Genomic DNA, 6,000 nt, shown 5'->3' with positions numbered 1-6,000 from the left:
TAAATACAACTGTGTATGTATAACACTTCAATCAGTTAAAGTGCTTAGTGCTCATAAAAATATCCATATCCAAATAAATACAATCATATAACACTTCAATCAGAAAAAAATGCTTAGTGCTCAGTGCTACTACAATTGATCACTAAAAATTCAGTGCAAAAACAGTCCAGTATTCTCTCAGTGAGGTATTCACGACCATGCGGGTTCAATAAAAACTCATACAAAGCTTCCGAAGACGTCACGTGACGAAACATGTCAAGCTGACACGCATGCCGCCTCACTGTGGAGTTTAGCTGGAACGCACGCCGGGTGCCGGACTATTAGCTAGGAAGGAGCGACGTGACTTGCATCCTGAGAGCCCGATATTCTCAGTGATCCGGGAATTAGTGCATACAGCTATTCAGCACAATGCTATTTAGGCATTAATTGATTTTATTACTTTGTATGAGTTTTTATTGAACCCGTAATAAAGGAAATGGTTATTGAAAATACTACACCAAGAGAAGTCCCTTGTCTCTCTCCTACTATCCATTTTGAGACATATAGGTGATCCCAGACTGAGGAAAAGTGGACGAGAGGACCATCCAACTGCTAAATATTAGCTAAAAAGCGTTTAGGATCCAGGTTGCCATAAGGTAACAGGGATCATATCCCTCTGGTAAGCTCACATCCCAGCCATTACTGCACGGGTGAATAGGCGATACCCACCACCACTGTTCCCCTGCATGGTCGTGAATACCTCGCTGGGAGAATACTGGACTGTTTTTGCACTGAATTTTTAGTGATCAATTGTAGTAGCACTGAGCACTAAGCACTTTTTTCTGATTGAAGTGTTATATGATTGTATTTATTTGGATATGGATATTTTTATGAGCACTAAGCACTTTAACTGATTGAAGTGTTATACATACAGAGTTGTATTTATTTGGATACGGATGTTTTTATGAATGCCACAGAGCACTTTATTTTTTTGATACTTACGCACTTTAGTAATTATTTATAAGGATTGGTATTATTTAATAAGTCTATGTCACTATAGTACATTATATACATTTAAGCAAATTTGCAGATATGCACTGCCCAATTGAAGCTTAGCTTCAAAATATTCGTAGAGTACCCTTCCCCTTATTGGGGATTGTGAGGTAGCTGCAGTCTTGTTCACTGCCTTATATAATTTAACAATTTAGTAATCGTTTTGGCGCGAGTATTTATAGCACCTGATCTAGCCAGTAACCGCTCCCACGTGGAAGCAGTGTAGATGGACTTTACATGAGTGACTAACAACTGAAAGCCGATCTCCAGCTAACACTTCTTGAGCACTTACAGCATTCTTTTTTTTTTGGGATAAAGATTTTTTACTATATGGATAAAAGTAGGCCATTCAAAGCACCTCCATCAGTGTAAAATGCTTTATCTCAACCCTTTAACTTAGACAGACTGCTTCATATATGCCATTTTTTTTTTTTAATTTTGCCCATAGTCCCCACTCTTATGGGAATTTTAGGGCCCTTTGTACACTGGTGCACTTCAAAACATAGTATGCTGTTCTCGAAAAATGCATATTGCGTTTTTTTTGTGCATTTTCGGGTTGCCTGTCTCCCAGCATGCACCTCTGAAACATAGAAACATAGAAACAAAGGAAACATGTGATTTACAAAGTACAAAAAAATAAAAAGCAACTGTGATGTGTTTTTGATGCGTTTTTACATTGATTTAAAATAAAAGGCAAGTTTTGAGTGCGATTTTGAAACCGGGCAGCAAACATGCAGCACGCAGGGCATTTCAAAACTCACCACACCTGCAGGATGCTGATGTGAAGAGTTCCATAGGGAAAGATTTTTATTGAGGAAAAGCAGATCAGTGTGAAAGGGCCCCTATTGTTAGGCCCACTTTACATAACAGTAAAATAAAAGCCATAAAAAAAAAAAAAAAAAAAAAAAAAGAAGAAACATGGATGACAATTTTTTGTTCCAATCAGTTAGTTGTTTTAGTCAGTATTCATACATTTGTTAAATGCGATAAAATATGCAAACACTTGTTATGACACCATGTTCTTACAACATTCTGAAAATAAATTAAAAGAGATTCAGGATTAGCTATTTATAATTCCCCAATCAATATTTTTCCCCATTTATTGTACATTAAACATAAAAAAAAAAAAAAACATATCTTGCAAACATACATTTTAATACTGACACAAGTGAGTACTGCATGAAGTTTCACAGGTATATAAAGGCGCAAAAAGGTTCATGCTAGTCTAATAGTCCAGAACAGCCTTTCTCAACCTTTTTAACCTTTTAGTTGGAACCCCTGAAAGAATTACTGTATCTACAGCCAACAGTACATTAGTGTAAACAAAAAATTGTCTTTTTATTTATTTTTTTAAAAACATCCTGAATCTAAGGCATTAGAACGAATAAAAGAATAAGGAATGTGGCATACTTCGTGAATTTGACACTCAGGGCTGCTCTATACAGCAATATTTTTTACTGATCGTAGTGAGTGAAAAGCTACTTTAGATTGGTGATCAATAGGAAGAATGTTCCTTCTATTAATTGTCCGAGGGGAAGAATACTTCTTACAGTGGGCATCAATGAGAAGATGGCTGGCCCTCTTACAGATAACGGATAAGATAAAGGCATGAAAAGCAAGGCAAGTGCTTATTGCTCAAGGTACCCCTAAGCAAGCTCTGGAGGAACCCTAGACTTCCACGGAACCCTTGTTGAGAAAGGCTGGTCTAGAATTTATACAAACACAAAAATCCTTTAATAAAATGTTCATATTGTTATATGTAAAGTTTCTAACGGTCAGAACTTAGGCAGATATAAGGCCTGTGTTGAATGGGCTTTTGTTCGCTTCAAGTGAGTTTTGCTTTCCCATACAAATCTTAAGGACTGAAAACCCCATTGAAGCAAAACAAGGAGGAGGCCAACTGCAATGTCAGATCATTTTGAATGGTCTCACTGATGTCATTGACAAAAGCCCAAAGCCCTTCAACAATCAAGGAAACATACATTCTATTTTGTTGATAAGGGTTAATGTACTTTGTACATTGCTATCTAGTTTGCTGAACAAGGCCAAAGAGGTTTTACTTTTTATTTGAAAGTAGAGAATATCACGATAAAGGTTTTAATAAATTGTGCACCACCATGCCTAATTTATCGTGTACTGCTAACTTTTTCTATGCTAGGCTGCCCGGAGCTCACTTTTTTTCGTTATTCTGTGTAAAAGAGCTCCCAGTAGTAGCAAGAATACAAAAATCTCAGCGCAAAAAAAATAAAAAACTTTTTAAAAACATAACACAGCATTATTCTTATCTTTACACCTTGATTTCATATTATAAATTTCAACGCAAAGATAATTTCAGGATACAAAAACCACCTTTATACAAATTCTAACATGCATTATAAAGCTGATTATATATATATATATATATATATATATATATATATATATATATATACACACACACATACATATACATACATATACACGCACACAGTATGTATGTGTGTGTGTATATATATATATATATATATATATATATATATATATATATATATATAATGGTCAACACACCACACATAAAACATGCTGAGCTACTATCATGTACTGACACATAAAATCATCGGGATGTAAAGTATATTGTTCTCTGGCAGAAAGGTACAATAACAATGAAACATATATAGCTATATACATACAGCCGTTAGGCCAGTCATACAGTTCGAAATCTCAGCCGGCTCCTGCTGAACCGACCAAGATTTGAACCATTAATAGGCAGGCTGAATGTATCAAATTGGTCGATCCATCAACTTGGGTACAACCAGCCTGTCGGATTAGTTTGCATTAATCTCAAGCGGCTGCTATAGCTGCTACTGATAATCATGGTCTTCTCCTGGCCTGGATGGCTTCTCCAAACCACCCCCACTGGGAGAGATCAATTGTGGATTCCCCTGTCAGCTCTGTCTGTGTTGACAGTGGAATTGTGCAAATTTCTTTCCTGCAATCCATGGTTGCAGGAAAGAAATTAGCACCGTGTATGGCCGGCCTTGGCGCTTTAACCTGTGCGTGAGAGCTCACTGATGTGCTATTGGCAGTTGTTTGGTATAAGTTATTCAGGCACATGTAACCATGGCTGTCTATGCTAGATCTCACCTATGCATTCATCAAAGAAAATCTAGCATGAAATGTTGAATAAAGCTATGGCCAGATCTTAGCAGTCTCAATGAACTAGTCAAGGCAGTCTTAAGCCAGCAAAGGAGCCAGAATTTGTAAATGACTACCTCCTCTAAAGTTATGGTAGAAGGCTCTGGAAAATTACGGTAGAAAACTGTGAGGGATGTTGTCAGTAGGAGCTACTCACCCACTCAATGAGTAGGTTACTTTTCAATGGAAGGTGAGAAAACCCAATTCAATTCCACAAAGTATGCCATTTACACAGGGCTTAATCAACAAAAGTAAATATATATAACATATATCAATCTGTGAAGCCAATTAATAATGCAATTCAATTGGTGCATAAACATAAAAGTTCATAAATGTCCATAAATATTGTGCAGGTGAGTAGAATAGTATTCTATCCAAATAATACGTGTATCCACCACCGAGTGAAATTCATCCTTACCAAACGGAAATAAATAAGGTGCAACTATATTTTCTTGTGCTGAAAAAATATCCAATCTCCTTGTGAACAAACACCATGTGTAAATCACCAAGAATTAGCCTCTTACCAGATGGTAATAGGTATGCACTTGTTCAGTGAAACCACCGCCTTGCTTCCTCTTTAAAATCCTGAAGTGGGATGTAGAACCGCTCTACCTTTCTTTCTCCACTAGATGGCAACGAGTACCAGCAAGAAACACAGCCTCATCCTTCTTTACAAGCTCACAAAACCACCGTGTATTAAAGGAAAAAAAGGACTAATAGTGTATTACCCTTGAGATTTATTCAAAAAACAGTTGATAATGTCTTAGTAGAAGTCCTATGGGAAGAAACCGGTCAGATTAGTAGGCGCACACGTCACACACAACTTGCGGTCCGTGCTGCAGCCGGCCGCAAGCCTTTGCAGGAATTCGTATGCCTATGTTTATGCTGAATACAAGACATCTAATTGTAAGTGCATTATCAACTGTTTTTTGAATAAATCTCAAGGGTAATACACTATTAGTCCTTTTTTTTCCTTTAATACACGGTGGTTTTGTGAACTTGTAAAGAAGGATGAGGCTGTGTTTCTTGCTGGTACTCGTTGCCATCTAGTGGAGAAAGAAAGGTAGAGCGGTTCTACATCCCACTTCAGGATTTTAAAGAGGAAGCAAGGCGGTGGTTTCACTGAACAAGTGCATACCTATAACCATCTGGTAAGAGGCTAATTCTTGGTGATTTGTTCACAAGGAGATTAGATATTTTTTCAGCACAAGAAAATATAGTTGCACCTTATTTATTTCCGTTTGGTAAGGATGAATTTCACTCAGTGGTGGATACACGTATTATTTGGATAGAATACAATTCTACTCACCTGCACAATATTTATGGACATTTATGAACTTTTATGTTTATGCACCAATTGAATTGCATTATTAATTGGCTTCACAGATTGATATATGTTATATATATTTACTTTTGTTGATTTGGTTCACACATAGATATATGTTATATATTTATTATTTATTTGTTGTTTAGCGCACCCCACACCACATATACATTTATCTATATTCAAAAGCACTGAATACCGGGAGCAGCTTCAACACACTATCAGCGCACCCATCCCCCCTTACAACATTTACACAGGGCTTGCTGCCATACCCCAGTTCCACCAGGTATGCCCAGGCCCCAGTGGTCAACAGTGCCTTCTCCTTGTAGTCCTGGATCATGTGGGAGCTCTGACAGCCAAGGTTGGGCGAGTTGCAGGTTGTTGGGACCCTAAGGTGTACAATGCAAGTGAACCAGTAGAAAAAAGGGGCATAGGGGCCTGTGAGCACACCTTGCCTTGCTCCAAGGTGA

Source organism: Pelophylax lessonae (genome assembly GCF_965119305.1).
Source record: "Pelophylax lessonae genome assembly, chromosome: 13".
NCBI classification, from domain to species: Eukaryota; Metazoa; Chordata; class Amphibia; order Anura; family Ranidae; genus Pelophylax; species Pelophylax lessonae.
The sequence above is the reverse complement of the archived record's forward strand: the minus strand, read 5'-3'. Positions refer to the sequence as shown.